This window comes from Corvus cornix, chromosome 4 (genome assembly GCF_000738735.6).
Source record: "Corvus cornix cornix isolate S_Up_H32 chromosome 4, ASM73873v5, whole genome shotgun sequence".
Classification (NCBI taxonomy): domain Eukaryota; kingdom Metazoa; phylum Chordata; class Aves; order Passeriformes; family Corvidae; genus Corvus; species Corvus cornix.
Window position 1 is genome coordinate 65,287,353 of NC_046334.1, and position 21,348 is coordinate 65,308,700.

The window sequence follows — 21,348 nt, forward strand, 5'->3', positions numbered from 1 at the left end:
TTCACTCCTGCGGCCGTACAATCTCAGTCCTACCCGGCGGGAATGGGCAGGAGCAGCCTCCACCTTCCCACACCCTCACCGCCACGGAGGGGGGGCATTTGCAGCCTCACGACCCCTTAAGGGGGCGGTTTAAACCCTGGGGAAGCTTTTTTTCCCCCTTCCCATCGGTCGGGTCCCCCCCCCCTCCGGTTTTCTTTCTGATTTGCACTGATTGATCCCCCATTCCCCGGGGAGGGAGGTGGGACGGGTGGGCACCTCTCCTTTACCCCTTTATGCTGCCCCCGACCTCCCGCAGCGCCGAGGAGGAGGCGGCGGCGGTCAGGGGGGAAAGGATGAAGCTGCAACAGCCGGGACTCCGGCTCGGCATCGCTCCTTTCCGCTCCTCCGCCACCCAAGAGTCAGGCCCAGCCAGCGGCACAAATCCTGCGGCAGCCTCCGGGCGGGGGGGGCGAGGGGCAGGCGGGGGACCCGCGGCCCCGCAGCGAGGGCCAGGTAGCGGGGGGGAGGAGGGGGGAGCGAACAAAAAAACCCTTCTCTGGGGAAGAGGGAAACGGGAGCTGCGGGCTGCCCGGGCAGATGGAAACGGTAAGTTTGAGGGGAGCGGAGCCTCGGCGGAGGGGGAGTCCCCGGGGGAAGCGCCGGGGCGGCAGTGGGGCGCGGATGCCCCGCCACGGAACCCCTCGTCCCCCACGCCGCCTCCGCTGCGCTTTTGCCGGGCAGGGCCCGCGGTCCTGGCCCGGGAGGGGGCTCCCGGTGCCCGCGGCGAGGCGCGGGGCCGGGCGGCAGCATCCCCGCGGGCGGGCGAGCCTCGCCGCCGCCGCTCCCGCCTCCCGCCCGGGGCCTGCGGGAACGTGCCCCGGGTGCCTTCTCCCTTCCCGCGGGGAAGAGCCAGCCGCGCTCCCGGCCTACCGACCTGTGCCCTAGCGCATCCTTCTCCCCGGGGAGCCGGGCGAGGCGGCGGCGGTATCTCGGTGCCGGGGAGCAGCGGGAGCCGAGGCGACACAGCGGCAACAGCGGCGGCGGCGGCTCCGGCGGGTCCTGCGCGGCGGCCCCGCCCCCTCCTCCGGCCAGAACCAGCGCGAAAAATCGGCGGCGCTGATTGGCCGCCGCCGCCGCGCGGCCCCCGGAGCGGCCGTTTCAAATCCCCCCGCGCGGAGCCGCCCGCACGCGCGGCCGCCGGGAGCGCCGCCCGCCGGGAACGGGGCCGGGAGCGGGGCCGCCCGGCAGAAAGGGAACGCCGGCTGCCAAGGGAGGGAAGGCCACGGGGTGAGGTGGGGCCAGACCCGCTCGGGGGAGCCTGGTTCGCCGCCTCCAGGTGGGCGAGAGCGGGTCCAGGGCCCGCCCACCCCGGTGGGAAACGCTTTTTAAAAAATATGTTGTTGTTATTATTTACCTCCCCTGGGGTATGGGGATGCTGGCCGTGAGCCGTCCCTAGGCGCGCAAGAACGAGTTAACCTTACCCCCCCCCTCCCCCTGCCCCGCCCCATAAGGGAATATACAGAGGTTGGTAAAAAATGTTTCGTTTTAAATATCTTTTGTATTACTATTTATCTCCTCCTGGCCGGCTGAAAAGTGCTCTCCTCACCGCTGGCATCAGCCACTGTACACGTGCGCGTTCTGAAAATCCTGATTTAAGCCAAATGTTTTGACTTTCCTTACAACTGCACACAATTTGGAGGCTGTCGAATGGTTGTAAGAGCCGAAGTGTGCCTGGCTGCGAATTATCTGGGCTGTCTCTTCTGGAAGTATGGCCTCGGTTATTTTATTTTTTTTACGCTTGCATCAAAATAAGTACATGTGCTTGCAATTTGCCAATTGAAAACATAGCTTTTTTCTTTTTCTCTTTTTTTTTTTCCTTAGGTCAAATTGTTAAACAGCCGTCATGTTACAATAGGAACAAATATTCTCATGAACCGTTGCACCAGATAATGTAAAGCAGGTAATGGCTAGGTTTTTTCAAGCTTTCAATGGGTTAATAAAGGATTTGTGGAGCACTGAGAACCTGTGCTTGTGTACAAGGCAGAGAATAAAGTTCCTCGGTGCTATGGATACTGTATTAACCTGGTAACTACGGACCTGTCACAACTCCTGCCAAAGGTAAACAGATGATAATTGAGGGAGGGGAACACACCAGCATCATACTTCATGGATAATGGTGAAATTAGGCCATCTGTTGCAGAAGGGCTCTGGCTATTTTTTTTTTTAACGTAATCCTTAATTTACTTTCAGATGTTAAAGTTTGTTGATGTTTTTAGGTGAGTGTTTAATGGTGGCTGCATGGCAGTTAGAAGTGGAACAGTGTGAATTTAGTGCTAAGTACTTAGTAATGAAAATCTTAATCGTCTGATTAAACTGAAGGTGGCTGGAGGAGATCTGTCTGTAGTGATAAAGGTACTTTAACTTGTTTTACAGCCTTTCTGTAAAAAAAAAAAAATACAGTATCTTCAAGGTGTTAGACAAACAAGATTTAGCTCCCTAATGTTAGTGTTTACAGCACTAAAGAGAAAGATAAAGCGCCATTACATTTTAAAGTACCTAATTTGGATTAAGAGTCATGACAGTTTTATCCAGCTTCCTTTCTAACATTCAGTTAAATGCAGTCACAGCAAAACTAAAGATCCTTTCTAATTAAAAATAGAGATGCCAGTATGAATACAAATATATAGAAGTACAAGTACGTGAATCCTGTTGTTTACATAATGGAATACACAGGCTTGCTTTTCTTCTATAGTTGAACAATAACGCTAACATACTACAGTACAAAGCATGCCATGTATGCAGGGGTGTTTTCTATTCCCTGCCCCCCAAAACCCCAAACTTCAATGAGAAACGTAATTATGAATAGTTGGCATGATACAAACGCTTTATCTATGTTCTCTTGGGAATAAATTCTGTGTGCAGGCCCAATGATAAAAATTCATCTTTACATATGACTTACAAAAGAGAAACAGATTTTCATTTTGCACTTATCACTAATGCATAATATCCTACAGATAACACAGTTCCTATGTTTGCCTTCTGTGTCAGTTCTTTAAGGTATAAGTGGAAGGATTTTGTTATCATGGTCAAGGTGACAAATCTTCCTTAGGCCTTACAATTCCTGTAGATCACTGGCCTTGTCTATGAGACCAAAATTTGCAACTGTGTAATTACCTCCTGATAGACCCACCATGCAGATTTCCAGGAAAGCTTATGCTGGGAGTTAGCACCTTTAACTGGAATACTACTTTATATTGTAGATAGACACTGGTGCAAACTTGTCCAACATCTTGACCCTTTAAATAAAAACTGTGCTTGCAGGTTTTTTAATTTTCAAAACAATTAGCCGTTTCCTTGAGCTCTTATTGTGGTAATAAAGATACCTATTTTTTCCACAGCAGTATATAAAGAGGCTGGTCCTTTGCAAGGGTGTATAGTTATATGACAGTTCTGAAAACTGAGCTCAAAAAAGCTTTAACTTCTCAAGGTGTAAATGTACATGCAGTGCAGAACGAGCTTGTGCTGACAAATCACAGGCATGCTGCATTACACTTGAGCGATGGCTTTGAAGGAGCTGAAGGAAACATCCTCTAATCAGTTTCTAGTAGTCACAATTTCCCAGGCTGAACCTCTTGGAGATTTTGTTTTTCCATTATTATATTTCCTTGTGATTTTAAATTAGCCAATATTTTTTAACAGTTTTGGTTTCAACGGCCTATCCAAGAAATATCAAAGATGCACAACTAGAGCAGATAAAAGTACTCATTTATTAGTGATTCTTGTTTCATTTGGTATCTAAAATTTTATTGCTTCTTACTTTCAACTTTTATATTGTGTTAAACAGTATCACGATATCGCTCTGTTCAACTCAAAGGCATTTAAATAAATGTAGTGGTAGCATACTGTCCTAGAAATATATAAATATTTTGGAGATTATCAAGTAGTTACTAGGCCGAAAGATAATTTGCAATTCAAGCACTTTTCCAAGACCACTTATTCAGCAATAACTGAAGTCAGTGCCCCTGGTTTTAGGCATGTGCTAGGATGTACTGGAATTCTGAAGATGAAGGAAGTTTTGTTTTGTTGCTGCCACAGGGACAGCTAGTGCTGGACAAGCCAAGGCCTTGCACTGCTGTAGTTCCTCGGTTTGGCAGAGCTCAGGAACAAGCAGTGTGTGTGTGGCACTGCTCTGTGTAACAGTGCAGAGCTCCCTCCTTGGAGAGTTTGGTCAGTTTAATCTCATTGTAGATCTCTGTGGCAGGAGCCTCGTGTCTACATTTCTTTCCTGTATGGATGCTAAGGATTGATTGCTTTCTAAATTTCTTTCTTGTACCCTTCTTTATTTTTTTTAGGATTTTATATCATAATCTGTCTAGTATGTATTTTCCTGAATGCAGATTATCTTGGTGGCAATGTTAACTCAAAGCAGTGTTAAGCTGAAGTTACATGAGTGTAGTCCATGTATTAATCAGATATTCCCAAATTCGTAGAGCAGCACAGCATGTTTGTAGTGTTTATTGTACTAAGGTGTTTAATAAGATAAGGCCTGTACTAGCCCATGTAGAATCTATAGATGTTTTTTTGTTTCACAGACTTCTCCATGTATTGGGGGTGAACACTGAAGACATTACAGTTCAAGCTGTGAATACACTGGTAAAGTTAATGCTGCCCATTGTCCTGTTTTGGTGTAGCACTGATGCAGAAATACCTGCTCAGTGTTATCCCTACTATCACTGTGACACTTTCATGCTGTCAGCCCATCACCTGTGCACTGACTTTTGCCAGCAGTCCATGCTTTTTCTTTGGATTAACAGAGTAATCATTGTTTTCAACCTGTCTGAACCTATCCTTAGCTATGTTAGGTATAGCTAGACAGAGACACTGATCTTCAGTCCAGGTTTCATCACAACTGTTAAGAAAAACCAGCATGTATGTGTTTGTCTTTGACCATGCAGCATATTGCATACTGTTTAATATGGACATGGCAAGCTGCTGATCTAGAATTAAGAGAGAATGAAATATGAAATTTAAAATCAGTGTTTCAAACTATATCAAGTGTACCATAGTCATCATAAAACAGTAGTAGTAAATGTGTTCTAGAGAACTTAGACATACATTTGCTAATTAATTTGAATGAAAATTCATTGAAAATGGTTACTTGAAAAATTTGATGTGTATTAGAATCACTTTTAAATTATCTTGAAAATGAGAAGGTACAGGCTTTTCAGACTTCTTGTGTAATCCCATTTAAAAATGGAGTAACAGTATTTTTTAAAAGAAAGTTGATTCCTTGGGAAAAAGAAAATAATCTACTTTGAGAATTTGAAACAAAATTAGTCTCTGTCCAAATGAGGGACATCTTAACTGCAGCTACAGTTTATTGCTTAAATGCTGATCAGAGTAAAATATGATTACCTGATGAAAAAACACACTTAAATGTGAATGCTCTTCATACTATGAGTTATACACCAGCCTGTGTTACTAGGTATGTTTTCAGATAGGAAAAGAAGGGAATAAATGTCACTTTTCTTGCAAATACCTATTTGTGTTTGCATCATTTGTGCTGAGCAGAAGGAATGGAAGTGTAATTGAGGGAGCAAAAGGAAAGTTGAAGACATGAGGGAGTGGGATACATCTTCAGGGCAAGACAGAGGCCAGGAGAAAGGAAAACTGAAGAGCATGTCCCTGCTGTTTTCCAGTGTTGGGATGATAAAAACCATCTGTATACGAGTTCTCAGCAGCTAACATGCTTCAGCTTGGTATAAGTAACTTCAGTGAATCAATAAATTTATCTATAGAAGTTATATGTCTTTAATTATCTTCAACATCAGTATGACTTTATTCTGAATGTCAGCAATGTTTAAATTAAATAAATCTAATCTACGTAGAAACACACAGCTTGAGCATTCAAAACATATTAACTCTGCTATCTATTGATAGCATAGTATGTTACTGTGTTGCTAAACATAATCTCACTGAGAAGTATAAATTTCAAAATACATTTATAATCAGAAATAATGTTTAGCACAGCAGAGCAAAAATACAGTTTTTTGCAATGTGTTTGGTATGCATTTCTAGATCTTACAGAGTTAAGCTTTAGCCTTAACAAGCTAAGTCTTAGCTTTCGAGGAGCTGTAATGTAGGTTTGAATGTTAAATTCTTCTGCATTTCAAATTGCTGACTTACATTTAATCTTCATGTAATTATTGGTCAGTGATAATCACAATGTGGTAAGTTATATAGCAATGGAAGTCTTGAAGAGTGGGGTTTTTTTCATTTTGGCAGAGAAGTGACTATTGATATTTCCACTCTCTGCTGATGCCGAAGAATAAAGTTTGTTAAGGGTTGAATAGGCCAGATAGATAATGCTACTACTGTTTTCAGCAGATGCTAATGCAGTGTTTTATTTCGCACATATATTAATCTTTTCTGCCTCAGTACAGAGTGGTGAGGGTAACTATGTCGGTCCTAAAGGTTAATTTCATTCTTTTTTAAGGCATGCCATTATTCTGTTAACAGTAATTGCTCTTTTTTGAATGATTAATTTGATCATATGAACTGTTTCTAATTATGCTGGTGACTGGCAATTTCCTGTACTGAGAAATTGTAGCTGTGATCATATCCTATTTACTCAGTATATATGCCTTGAGAAAAATGCTCACTAACAGGCATTCTCAGAAATATCCACTAATTTCAAGAACTGTTTGGAGACTTTATATAAGATGCTTAGCACTTGTTTTACATTGGTGTTGAATATGTGCAAATGTACTTGACAAATGAGGGCTGAAACAACTGGATGTGAGGCACAGGATGAGCAGGTTTGCAAATGCAGGCCTATCTGCTAAATTATCACCTGTGCTGTCACTGGTGTGAAAACTGAAAGGAGTGGGATGTGTTTCTTGCGCTTTTTACAATGTTCTTACACTCGAGCTGGATATGCTCACTGCTGTAAGCTCTGTTTGCTCGCTTCAATTACTGTTAATGAGGCAGAGCGTGCGCAGTGCCAGCCTGTGCAGCACTGAGAAGCTCCTGCTTGGTAAGCCAGCCCTGGCAGGGAGCAAGGGGCTGCTGGGCTGCCTGCAGGACTCAGACTGTGCTCCACTGTCAGCAGCTCAACCCTACACACAGCCATGACCCTGCGGAGGCAGTTCTGGCTCCAGTGCCAAACCTGCATCCAGTTTACAAATAGCAGAAAAACATTGGGCTGTCTCAGCTGCATTTACAGCAGCTGAATTTAACTGTGATTCAAATGAAGAATGTACCCAGCAGAGAAGAGGTGCTGGGCTTGGCCAGGGTGTAGAACACTGCCTACATGAAGATTCACCCATTCTCTGTTGTCTCACGCTGAAGCTGGGCATGGTTGTAGTACCACTCTGCTAAGAATAGCATCATTCCCATGGACACAAGCCACTGGGAATTGAACACTCCTCCTTTTGCAATTACTACAGCAACTGGCCATGTAGTATTTTCTGAAGGGCTGATGTTATATGCATCTTCTGGGCCTGAGCTGCTTCTTCAAAGCAGGAATAAACTGTTTGCACTGGTTCCACAGAAGGTGATAGGCACTTAAATGGCATTTAGAATCAAGGAGTCTGTGAATCAATGCCCCAACTTCTGTCTCACCCCAGAAGGTGCTTCAAGAGGGCCCAAAAGAGGTACTTTTGCCTCCTATTAAAAGTACACCACTGATAACATAACCAGGAGCTGCAGTACCAGGATCCTGAAACTGAACGTTCTCTCTGGTAATCTGACATTCAAAGCCTTCAAGGGAAGGCATTCAAGGCCTTCAAAGTGCAACTAAGTGCTTTGCCACAACATACCATCTTAAATGCGCATTGTACGTGTGTTCCTTACTTCACCTACACTGGTAAAACTGTTACATTTGACTTATATTTGGAATCACTCTAGTAAATAGATGTACTTACCAATAAGTAGTCTCTGCAGCCCCAATCATGCATGTTCCACTTCAGCTGTACTGCCCAGTGCCTGTGGGGACTCTGGTGTAGCCTACTGTAGACCTCCAGGAACAAGTCCCTCACAGTAAATTAAAGAACTTCATCAGCTGTTCTCTGGCTCATTAGAGTGGCACCTGTGATCCCTACCCCTTACACACACGCTGCTGCTCCAGCTGCGTATTGCCCTTCCTGATTACCTTTGCCACCTCTAAGGCTGGGACGTTTATCTCTTTGTGAATCAGCTCAGGCACTGCTGCAGTTCTCAGCCTGGTGCAAAAAGGTAAACCAGCTCCCTTCATGAGTGGATCACGAGTTCTGCTTTAGTGTTTTGAGCCAGAGAGCTTCTGCTGGCCAGCTACAATTCATTGTCTGCCTTCAGCTGCCTGGTGCCATCCTAAAAAACAGTGAGGTGTGCTCTCAGAATTTACCACTTTGCTGACTGTACAAACAGCAAATAGAAATCTGAAGGATGCTTTGGAGATGCTTTTTACAATGCAATATAAACATAGTGAGTGGACCTCTTCAGAAGTCTGTGGATGTGCTCACACTGGTATAGTTGCTGGGCCTAGCTGATTCAGGAAAGAACATAAAGAAGTCATTGATTCAATGGGAAACATTTACCCAAGAGTTATGTTTGAACAGCTTATGTCTCAGAACGGAATTCCACTTCGATAATTGTCAATATTCATTTAAAAACTTACTTTGGCTTCTGAGAATTAATTTCTAGGTTGGTTTAAATAACCAGTTATCGTATTCTTTCATTTTCTTTTCATAGCATTATAGGCAAATTAATTGTACGTTAAGTCTTGAATAATTTTAAAGATTTAATTTATGACCCAACTATACTTGCCTTTTAAAAAGTCCAAAGAGCAGAGACTTATAAAGCCTTACATGTTCATATGGCACCAGTACAGGAGCCCTCAGCATGTAGGTGTCCTGTAAGCAATATTGAAATGTAAACGTTAAATAATGATGGCTTCTAAAGGTAAGAGCCCTGGTTTTTCCAAACCTTTTGCACACTCATGTGTATGTGCCAGGCAGATAAGCACTCTGGAGTTTGAGAGATGACTCCCTTTTGAACTATAAGCATCCCATCTCAGTATGATTCCTAGGGAAAAAGTCTTGTTCCAAGCGTTTTGGATTTATGTAGGCCCTGTGGAGTTCACTGGTGGGTTTATTTGGCAGGTGGGCCTTATTAACCTGCCAGCAAGGGACTGTTTGACCTGCTTAGGTTTGTAGAGCTTGTAAATAAAGATTCTGTCAGGGAAGAGAGATTCTCTTGTGCTTCAGACTATTTATATCTCTTCTAACTGTGGCTGTTAAAGCTTATAAAGAAACAGAAGGTCTGGGATGTGAGAAAGAAAACCCTGAGGGAGTTTTACGTGTTGTATTTGGATTGCTGTGTTAATATCCTAAGATAAACACAGCATGACAGAAAATGGGGAATATTTTTATTGTAATTATTATTAACTCAAAGACATAAATTATTGGTTATTGAATGGAGCATGGCTGAGCTTAGCTGCAGAGGACAATAAAATAACCTCTTAATTTAACACTAGCAGCTATTGGCAATCAATGGGAGCCAGACATTTAATCAGCTTCATTTCCCTCTTTTTTTGCTTTTTCTTTTTTTGCATTGTTCTCAAGTTTAATAATTACTACTATTAACATTTTTTACAGCTCAGGTTAATAATGAATACAATAACTTTACAATAAATTGTAAACATAATAAAACTATGATAGACTTTCCATCAATGGAATTCTTTTAATTGGACAGGAATATTATATTGAAAGGTGTGTTGTATTACAGATTGAAAAAAAAATCCCTTTAAGAAGTCTTTTAGTCTGTCTAGTGCAGGTCTGATTATAGGGTCCTTTCTAACTCTGCAACATGTAATTTTTAATAGGTGTATCTTATTCAGTGAAAGGACTTTATGCTTTTTTTTGTATTACTTATAATGTAAGAAAATGTTTTTCTCTTACTCAGAAGCTATCAATTTGGACTAGCTGAACAATCTTTTTGAGGAAGGTTTACTTCTGTTTCAGCAGACCTACTCAGACACCCAAGTGCTACTTTAGATCAAATGACACAGGGTTCAGCATCTGCCAGAGTTGAGATTTTGAGTCTGTATTCCTTATTCATTCATTTGAAAGTCAATTTTGCAATATTTCTGCCTTCTGTCCTGAATGGACTCAATAAATGTTTTTTGACCTTAATCACGTTGGACTGATCTGCTATTTAGGCATTCTAGGGAATGTTTTAAAATATTAAGTCACCAGTTTATAGAGAATCTGTAGAATTTACAATTACAAACATACTGTCTGCAGAAGTGTTTCACTCATGAGCTGCTGCTCTGGCCCAGGAGAACTGGCTATTGGGAAAGGACAAGTAGGGTACACTGAGTGGAGAATGGCTTCCAAATTCTTCTAGGCACCAAAACTTTACAAGTGGAAGCCACTCAGGAGAAATGTGAAGACAGGCCCTTTCTTCTTTTGTTTCACCTCCTTTCCAGTGGGCATCTCTTTTATGAGCTGGATGCCCTGGCTCCCAGCCCTGCTGTGATGTGGGACTGGCAAACTTCTGTGCACCTGTTCCAGGGGGATTAGCCACTGGTGACAGCCCATACCCAGAATTTCCTCCACAGATGGTATTACCCTTCAACAAGTGAGTCAGAACCACTTGACTTGGAGCTTTTTATAGTTGTTGAGGGTAATGATAATCATCCTAATAAAGTAGTTCTTAATCTCTCATACTGAATAGTTTGCCAGTGGTTGAGGAAGATACCAAGCTCCCATCACTCCCATCCCTATCAGCTTTACCAGCACTGGCAAAACACTGTTAAGCTTTTACAATCATCTGTCATTAGACTGGGAAGTGAGTGTTGTCTGGTGGATGAGATACCAGGCTGAGGCCAGAACTGACTCCGCTAATTAATTCACCATTGGGAAATCTAGGACTATATTACTTCCTCTGCTGTTTTGGTTTTCCTAACAATAAATACATTCATTTGAGAATTCAATAAACAGCTCATGCTGAAAATCAAGTATGCCAGGATTGGTTTGCAGAACTGGGCTTATATGTTAAGTTTTCTTGTCCAAAAAATCAAATACTATTCTGCATTGTATTTCTACATGTTGATACGCACCATATTCCACTATGATGCTAATTGATTACAGAAGTAATATTCACAGGGTTTTTTCTCTTTTGTCTGCTGCTTACAAAATTTTATGTCATTCTAGTAGTACACAGTTTTTTATATAAATACTTTATTATTTTGAAATTCTCCATATAGTTCAGGGAATAAATGTCCTAGATATGATTCCACTCAAGTCTCTAGTTTCTTTTTATCTTTTTCTCTTCTCCTTTTTATCACCTCCTTTTCCCTTTTTTCCTTTTATTTTTTTCTCCCTTTCTGCAAGTACATAAAAAGAATCAGGCACTTCCTGCTATCCCTAAGCACAAATTTAGTTCCTGGTATATCCACTCTAACATATTCAGGAAGGAAGGAATAATTTTTCTGAGGCTGTCGTGCTTTTACAGTGGCTGCAGTAGCTGTAGCTCAGGCTGTAGCTCCATACTGGAGGAACTGTGTAATGTTTGATCTTTGGAAGTAGTAAGGAACAGGCCCATTCATAGGTGAGAATAATATGCATTGTGCAGTGCAGTGAAGCAGACAAATGTTCCTGCATAGAGGAGACTACCATCTCCTAGAATTAAACAATTCATACCAGCCACAAAATTCACTGAATAACAATAATTTTTTCCTAAAATAAACCCTTCTATTTCCTGGCTAGGATAAAGTAAGACTGATTAGGTACCACTTGTAAAAGGTGGATTTTATGAAAGAAGAGGATGTTAAGTGCTCTAGAGGAGGATTTGCAGGAGAAGCATGATAAGATAAAGATTTGTCTAAAATAGGACTGGGAAATGGCTAAGTGGGAACTGTGAGCTGAGTGTGTGGGAGGGAAGGAGGCAAGAATTCATTTCACCAAACATTTAAGAACAGAAAAAAGGCATGGATGGAGGGCAGATTTCTTTTTGTTAGTCTGCTTAAAAATGACCTGTTGATTTCAGTTCCTGCAAGGCATTAAGACTGTGTTCAGTGGGCTTTTAATGTACATTTATCAATCAGTTTGTTGTGAGTAGTTTCTATCTGCTCTTTCTTCTAACTACTCTCTTTACCTCACCAAAAAAATCCAAGAGGTAACAACCAGCCTGATTCACCTTTCAATTCAAGAAGACTCTACTTGATGTAGATCCAGCTGCTTTGCTTTAAAGATATCAGCTGTTAATTTTAAGCAGCACACTGTAGAGCACTGTGTGCTCTAGCTTTCACCTGTGAGCAGTCAGGTCCACCGTGCCCTCATACCCCTGTGTAAGCCTTCTCCTGGCTCCCATGGCAGCGGATGTGAGGACAGAATAGCACAGAGTGGGTTACACTGTTGGTGTGGGAGGGAAACAGCTGCCTGGTAAAGCAGCCTTTTGTGGAGTATATCAAGTTCTGGCCCTGTTTTGCCATAAATTAGCTGGTTTAATAAACATTTCCTGCAGCCTTTAGTAAACAGACTGTTTCATGCTTGAACTTACTAACATGCTCTTATCTTTGCTATAAAATGTATATAATCATGAGAGATTTCCGAGTGACAGAGTGGATTTGTGAAAACATCCGCATAATGTTTTTCCACTTGCTTTCAGCCCCGTTCATGGATTTGCTGGCTGAGACAATGTTTGGAGTAAAGTCACATGATCAATCTGCATTTTCTTGCAGTCTTTCTGGGCTTTTGCACCACTCTTCTTCATGCCAGGTATTCTGTTGATATATAGATCCAGGCTCCTTCTTTTAAGAGTAATAAATCAAAATCACACAGTGTTTAGGATTTCAGTCAGAGAGATTATGTCAAAATTAGAACATTCCTGAGTGAAGGTCATATAAATCAATCCTTCAGTTATTCCATTTTCAGTTTCATTGTAATGAACAGTCCTCTGCTTGCAGTGAGAAAGCTTATGGTGCTGGAATACTGATAAGATGATACTGCATTCAGAGAACATTTTCGACTACTGGATGAAATCTGCAATGCGATATATGACATATATGCAAGGGTCTGAGTTGAAAAGTTTTGAAACTGTCAAATTATAGCATTCTAGGAATGAGGCTGGTTTGAAAAATCGTTGAATCCTCTTTATAGCAGAAAAAAATTTAATGAGCAAAGTAATAGCAAAGGGCTTGTAGTAGAAATGTAAAAGAAAAACATACCACTCTTCCAAGCTAACATGTTGAACAGGTTAATAGTATATTGTTGTGCATGCTTAACATGGGGGTGTGATTTTTACCTGGGTAGTAATGCATAACAACTAACATCACTTTTCCTACTTAAAATACTTGACAAGTGATGTTGCTTGTAATAACATAACGTAGCTAAGTAGCCATTTTAATTGCTTGTGAAATTGTAACACTGAGAAGGAACTTGGCGTTGGGATCAGACTGATGGGATTTGGTGTATGCTGCCAATTACTCAGGTTATTGTCTAAATTCCTTGATCAAACAGACACCGTATATGTACATCCTAATGTATATATTGAACCTGTGCTCACAGGACAGTATAAAGCAAATACTACTCTTTGAACACACTCCTACTCACTTTACCCTGGGGAAATTGCTAAAACATGCATATCTCTATTTTTTTACTATACACAGCCCTCCACTGATGTGCCAATACTCCAGGGCCTGTATGTTCCAGTCTATTTGCTCCCTTCCCTTTGACTAGCTCTGCACTTCCCACCAGCTTCCCCCCGGTCAGACATATTTGGTTACCACTCAGCCCTGATTTGCATGTGGCTTCCTCCAGTTCTTGTGCACCCCTGCCCTGCACAGAAGCACAGCTGGAGGCCACAGGGAGGAGGAGGAGCTCTCCAGGGTTCTATTCAACCTGAGGTGCAAGGATCTGGGGAGAAATTCCTCAAATCTGCCCTTCAATCCAGCAATCTTGAGTCAGCTTACAGAAATCCCCAATGGTATCACACTGGTAAAGGCTCTCCATTGCAAGGTTAAAAATGGAAAAGGGAATTCTGACAACTCCTTATCTGCCTGCCTGCATTGTGATATTCTGAGTAGTGCCCTGAGTGTGGAGCTTGCAGTCCTCCACTTGTTTCTGAAGGGATGGTAGACGAATGGATGTAGGAACGATTGTTACAGTGCAGATACTGCAACACGTGTATCAGACAACGAGGCCCGTGGAAAAGAAATATATATGGACGGATTCTTGATAGATGTTTCAGAGGTGTTTATTTCTCCAGCCACATGGCCGGGGCTCTGCCGAGGAACTGCTGCAATCACGGGACCTGAGGGTCCTTGCCCGCGCAGGGGAACACAAAACAACCAAAAGGGAACGAGGGCAGGGCCAGGGAAACCCCGTGTCTCCCCCCAGGGCCCCTCTCCCAGGACCCACGGCAGGGGGGGAGACCCCAACAAATGATGGTTGTGGAGGAGGAGGTGACAGACTTCCAGGAGCAATGATGAAACTCTGAGCTCACCAGAAGTGGGCCTGCAGCTGACAGATTCGATTTCTGAGGATCCATTCAGGAGCAATCTCATCATGCTGGGAATTGCAGTTAGCCCTGAAGCAATGTGAAACATAGCTTTTAAACAAAATTTTTAACAGGGATTTTTAAGGAGATGCCTTCAACATTATCTTTCTGGTTTTACTGGGCATCTAACAGCATCACCTTTTTATTGGCAGCTTCAGCAGGGACAATTGAAAGACTCAGCCTCTCTGTGCTACCTGATGGATTGACCTGAACTTGGGCCACACAGGGAAAATATCTGCAGAGTTTTTACACTGCACCGAGCCTGCTGTTCCCGAGTGTAGGAACTGAGGGATGACAAGCTTAAGACAAAGCACAAGAACCACAAAGGCCAGTGATGATAACCATGTGAAAAACAGAGGAGCCAGAAGAAATGGGCAAGAGATAAAGGGGCACAGTAAGAAATGCACTGGGATATTATGCAGCTCTTCAGGAAACAATCACAGCTGTTAAGCAGCTCATTAGGGAGGAAGAAATCTCTCCATAATACCAGACTTGACCAAAACCAAACTGAATGTGAGTGTGGCTACGTGAGCACGGGTTGTGTGTGCCTCTGCACTGCAGAGGCTTGAAGGCGGGTTTGCCACCAGCACACACGAGCTGGGACACAGCAACGTACAAGTAACCTTGGTGACAGAGGCAGGACTGAAACAGTGGATTCATAGCTCCCAGCTCTGTGCTCAGACCACCAGACTCCGTTCTCTGTGTGTTTATCAGCAGTGATGAAATACAAGACACTGCTGCAGGCAGCACAGGCAGCAACGCTCTCTGCTCACCCTATTTCTCATACTCTTTCCTTAAGCACTCATTTCTGGCTATGACCAGAGATTGCATAAAGGCACTCACAGGCCCCCTTGCTTTAGCCCAGTGTAGTCGTTCTAGCTTCCATAATGCCAAATGAAGCCTTCATCCAACCTAAATAAAGAACAGGATGTGGCACTGTAAGTTTCTTTGTTTACAGTGTCTTAATAAATTCTAGAACAAATGTACTCAATTTGGATGCAAAAGAACATTCTCTTACTGTCAGCTCTATAAGCTAGTCTTGAAAGCTGATAGTCACTGAATTCTTTTTGTCCTGTACATCAATGCAAGGAAAACGGTAGAAACAAAACCTGTAAATTTCTTCTGCAGTACCTCTTCCCTGCCTCCACATCCTGCCTCAGCACTGTCTGCAGTTCTTACCTTAGCAGGTTTATGAAACGTCTCAGCTGAATAAAATTATGTTGTAACTGATACAGGAGAAGGATTGGAATTCATTTCATCTTTATTACAGTGAAATGAAATTAGTTATATTGACAACTCAGTTATGAAGGGAGGAAAAGCTACAATATTTTTATACCCATGTTCGTAAAATAACTTGATGATATGCTGCATTGAAAAATTATTTTTGTATGCTGCTATTTCACAAAATAATGTAAATATATGCATTGCATAGGTGTTTCTAGGAGCAGAATTTGCTCACAATAAATAATCTGTGATCTTACTTTGCTTCAATAGAATTCCAATTTATCTTCATTTTATTCATTCTCCTTGTGATACCTATTTGCACATAATAAAGACTCTTGGGGTTCTAATTAGTGACTTCTGTGGAACACCATTTACCACAGTGATTTGAGAAAAAGGTCAGTGCCTCCAGGAACCTGGAAAATACTTGGATTGGAGCACAATGTCTTTCATGTTGTTTTATTTAGGTAATTCAAAGTTTTAAACAGAAAGGTAAGATATAATGATTAATATGATGCCTACTATCACTGGAGAAATATATTATCAAAGCCTGTCCTAAAAATTTCTTTCAACCACATCTGTCATTTTTCATTTGGACAATATTGACTTATTCATCTTTTTGTTTGAAATGTGCTTTACCACGCACATAACACAAACAAAAACCTCCCAGAGTAGTCAAAGAAAGGAAATACCTTTGAGATTAATCCCTTATATATTTCCATTAATCTAAATGGAGTAACAGCCATAGTATCCAGCCCATATACTCTGCAAGGAGAGAAATGCAGTTCCATTGACAAAAGGCATGGTCTGGTTAAATCAATTTCTATAGCATCTTGTCTCGACATATTTGAGAGCACTATCCTTCTCAATTAATGTCAGCTCTGCTCTGGGAATACTCTTTGGTAGTTAACTGTTGCTGTTAGAGAGCTAACTTCAGATTGAACACAGCTGGCTTACGTATTTTGCTGTTGATAGTCTTGGTAATGGAACAACAAATGCAAGGGGAACAAACTACAAAGCAGAATGCAGATTTTCAACCCAAATAAATCAACTTTAAGGATAAGAAAACCCAAATGTAAATTTCCTTTGACTGAGTCCTGATAAAAAAAAATTACAAACTTAAGGTAGGTCTTACAGTTTCCTTTTTCCCAGGTTTACATCAAAGTCAAACAGAATCCCCTCAAACAGCCCAACTCCTCACATAACACAAGAATAGAGAAGGAGCAGATAGGATGTTTAGGGAGGGTAGGAAGAAAACACATAATGTATGTGTGAGAAAGATCACAGATGAAAGGAGAAAGCCAACTGAAGAAAGGAGATAAAGGAAAGCAAGTGCAAGGCAGATTTTTAACACATCTCAGTATTGCTGTGGCTTTCATGGGTAATTAATTACCCACTAGAGGGAGATCGACTGTAACTTGTTGCCAGGTGGATTATGGCAGAATTGGACTTTGTAAAGTGCAAAGAGGAAACACTGTGGTAAGAAAGCAAGAGAACATGCAAGTTCTTTTCCTTGGTAGAGTTTCGTTCTGTGTAAGTTACCAAGTGGACTGAGATCTCTTCTGTTTCTGAAATGGCTTTCATTATATTTCTACACAAAAAATCCCCACCTTTATTAACCTATTTTTTCTGTTGTTGAGAGCAACACGTGGAGCTTAAGGGTGGCAGGAGAAGTGTAGTGCTTGTCTAGGACTAACCAAACTGCCATAGGCCCCCAGCATGGGGTGAGCCATGCATGACTCAGTCAAGTGCCTTGAGACCCACTGACAGGACCCTTTAGTCCATCTCAAACACCTCCTTGGTTCCAGGCTAGGACTTGCATCCCACAGCTTTTATTAGCTGCCCATGGGTAATCATTTATGGTCTCTTACTCTCACCTCTATTTGTGCAAAACAGAGGAAGCTTTTAACATTCAAAGCAGGCTTAGGCATGTCCTTTCCTCAAGGGAAACCAAGAAAGGAAGTAGTAGTGGATGCTTAGAATTGGAAACAGAGCATAGAAAAAGTAACTCCCACCTATTTGTGTCATTCCTGTTTCTGAAAATCAGTAGTTTAGGGACTTCCTAACTTCCGAAGAGGACATTGCTGCTAGACAAGCATGTGTCAGGGACTTCATGAAGCCCAGCTCCCTTGAGTGCGACTATTTTCTTGTTGAGCCTATTTATTTCTATTTTGGGGTTTTAGAACATCCTGTGGCAATGACTTTATATGAAAATATATTTCCTTCTTTTTTAAACCTTGCTCCCAGATAAACTGGTTTAATTAATATGGCACTATGAGCAGCAATAATAACCATTTTTTATTCACTTTCCTCCCACCTTGTTTTCCAGACCTCGTGTCCCTTTCCTGTTGCAGCACAGAATTCTAACCCCACTCTGGCTCCACTTATACTAGGATTTTTGAATTATATGAATGCTTTTCAGAGTCAAGCTATTAGCAGTGACAATAGTCTTAACTCTAACCTTGCCTTTCTGCATAAGAACTGTTGAATACAGAACAACATAATGCAAACTTGGAAAAGATGCATAATTATTTCCGCACAGGAAGCTTGCAGTTGATAGTTTGGTGTCACAGATAGAAATGACTAGTCTAACATGCCGCGAACTAAGTCAGAGCCAAAACAATTATCTAATGCCTGTGAACCCTCAGGGTCAAATATACTCTCTGCTACCACGTGCAATGCCAGAAAAGTCTGCTGACAAACACCAGCCATCAAAAACACTTCTTCCTCACAAACTCCATGTCAGAATTTCCAAAGTGGCCTGTGGTTACATCCTGGTTACCTTCAAATTCCCTCAAAAATACTGCAGGGGGTTCTGGGCACTACTGGTTCAACAATTCTGGTTTAACAATTATTGAAAATATGGCATGACTTCATTTGTCAGTGCGCTGATATGATCCTTAAACCAATTTAATGTAAATGTAAAGCAATGTATTTGCAAAAATCCAAATATAAGCAACACATTTACATTGCTTATCCAAAGCAGTATACAGAAAAGAAATAGGGTATACAGGACCTTTGCAGACCTAGCAGAGCAGCTGGCTGTGCTCTGTAAGAAAACTAGGCACAGGTGCTGGGATTGCGCCCAGGGCCCTGATTTCCAGCTGGCACACTGAAAGAGGCTTCCCACTCAGGGAGAGTTAGATGTCTGTTCCTTGGGAGGAGAGGCCTCGCAGAGGGGAGGAAGTTGTTCCCTTGGCACAACAGGGAAGCACTGCTGGCTGAGCCAGCTTTTTGTTGGTATCTGTTGGGCATTTTTCCTTTTTCAGCTGTTGGATTAGTGATTAAAAATGATTGATATGTGTCATATTAGAATAAGTGTGGGGCTTGCCACCCTGACTGATGAGCAGGCTGGATGGCTCACTTTTACCTGCTGCACAGATTAGTCCCAATGAGCTCCTCTCACTCTATCCAGCTGATGAACTGCTAGGTATTTACAGCTCCCAGCTAAGCCTTCAGTTTGCACACAAAATTCCCCCTTGAAGTTGCTTTCAGAGGAGAGCGCCTGCTTTGGGGGACTTTTCTTCCCCTGGATACTGATCAAATCCAATGGTAAAATTCTTTTATGTCAACTTTGTATTTTCTTACATACACGACTTGCAAACCACACTTTGTACACACATGTAAATAGGATTAAAGCATATAATGTGTTACTGAGAAAATGCCTAATTGCTTGAAGGTAGCAGGATGTTTGGGGGTGAATGCCTCCCAAGTCTGTCTCTAGGGGATACTATAATAGTAATAAAGTGAAGAGAGGCCTAAGACAGGCAGGAGAGAGGTTGCTGATTACATGGGAAAGCCCAGACAAAGCGTCTTCTGTTTCTGATGCCTGAAATTCAGCCGCACAAGAAAAAGGCAGGATACTGGCAAAGCACCACTGGGATGTACTTGTGCTGATAGCTCTTTGTTGTTTTTCTATGGCTTTACATTTTAACAGGTATTTCCCCTCAAGATTCTCATATACCTACAAATCAAGTGTTGTCAACAGAGCTGCCACTTCACTTGCCTTGGAGGTTGCCATTCTTTCTGTCTCACAAAAACAAAGAATAAGATGTTAATTTTTATCTCTGGCCAAGACTTTTATGGTATTACCTGGCAAGCACCGGGATTTGATCTTACAAATACATAACTGCACTGTTCTTTTATCACTCTGTGTGAATGTCTCTGTTAGCAAAGGGACATAGCATGCATATGCATGTGTAAGACTGGGGGCCAACAGCTTAGGTCCTGCCGAGGTCAAGGCACAGACATCCAGACAAACACTGATTTGGAAAATTTACAGTATAGAGGATGGTTGTAGAAAGGGAAAGCGCACTGACCATTCCGAAGGAACCAACTCCTTTTTAAAATCTCTTAATCTGCTTTTCATTATCTCTGTGGGGAGGCCTCTTGAGAAAAGCAGCTCTTTGACTTGAATAAAGGAGGGGCTGTGGGCTTGCATGCTGGAATGGGGAGGTCATTGTACGGCAGCACGGAAGATGGGAGTGTTAGTCGGGTCAAGGAGAACAGGATGAAAAAGTGTGAGATCTGTGGTACAGACTTGGTGTGGATTATATGAAAGGTAGAAGTCTTAAAGCTGAAAGGTAAATAAGAGAGAGTGAATTCAAAGGTTGGAAAAACACATTCTGGTAGGGTTATTCAGTCTGACTATAAGGGAAAAATATGAGCCAGGACTGATAAGATCATCAGCAAAACCAGCAAGAAAGAGGTAATGACAGCAGAGGCCCAAGAGGGCTAAATTCTACATAGGAATTTTAAGCATTAGGCTTCAGCAAATGAACATATCCATCTTCAATATTTTTCTCATTTGTTCTTCTAACAGAAATGCTTAGCTCTGCTCACCTCTTCTGAGGCAGAGAAAGCACAAATATGCCTGGGGGACAATAGGACTATGTTGCATTTTGCCTGCACCAAGTCACATACAGCTGTGTGCATGTGCTGGCTGTAACCTGCTCCCCTCCAAACCAATGCTTATCATAAGCACCCTCAGCCTTGCCAAATTGCTAAAGAAAGTGATGTTGCTGCCATTAAAATGGCCCTTGGAAGTAGCACATTTTTCTCCTTTTTAGACTACAAACGTAAAAATTCTCCTAAAATGGTGTGCTAACCTTCTGCTGTTTCTTTAATGGACACAAACTGAAAGGTATCTCTTGTTTTGCAGGGACCTCCTGTTTTTCCAGTACTCCTATAACACTGCCTGACTTCACCAGGAATTTTATGATATACAAGAAGTGCAGGAACGGGTCTACAAAATCCGGGATGGGGTGGGGGAGAGCCTTCCCAGTCGCATGCACTTCTTGTCTTGCTTCTTGATGGGTGCATAAAAGCAGAGGTGGCAGATTTAGGGCTTTTATTGACAGTAACACAACATTTGGTGTTTTCTTAAAGGCCTAACTCTGAGAGGCAAATGATGACGTAAGATTGTTGGCTTCCTGTGTTTCTAACTGCAGACAGGAACTTGCAAACCCTAAAGCCTAAAAAATCCTGGAGGCAAAGAATAACTCTAAATGCATAGTGTTAAAGCCTGTCATTTATAAAATCAAACTGATTCATTTGACGCACAACAGGTTACTTAAATACAGGATTGATGATTTTGCAGCAAAATCT

At 42.1% G+C, this 21,348-nt stretch overlaps 1 protein-coding gene and 1 long non-coding RNA gene across 8 annotated transcripts in view; one reads left to right on the forward strand and one right to left on the reverse strand.

Annotated features, from left to right (window-relative positions):
• Positions 1-21,348, reverse strand: part of NSD2 (nuclear receptor binding SET domain protein 2) — a 99,703-nt gene that overhangs the window by 73,828 nt on the left and 4,527 nt on the right. For 3 of the 6 annotated variants that reach the window (XM_039551051.1, XM_039551047.1, XM_039551052.1), the window contains exon 1: positions 914-1,059. The exons of the other annotated variants lie outside the window; for them this stretch is intronic. The gene's annotated coding sequence lies outside the window, so the exon portion shown is untranslated. Of the gene's footprint in view, positions 1-913; positions 1,060-21,348 lie in introns of those variants that run through there. 6 annotated transcript variants of the gene reach the window in all.
• On the forward strand, positions 529-15,846 carry LOC120409907. Of its 2 annotated transcripts, none has more exons than XR_005601768.1 (3): positions 529-585; positions 1,861-1,939; positions 14,673-15,846. It is a non-coding gene; the product is annotated as an uncharacterized LOC120409907 (long non-coding RNA). The 2 variants fall into 2 exon arrangements; XR_005601769.1 differs by lacking the exon at positions 14,673-15,846 and adding an exon at positions 4,572-4,755.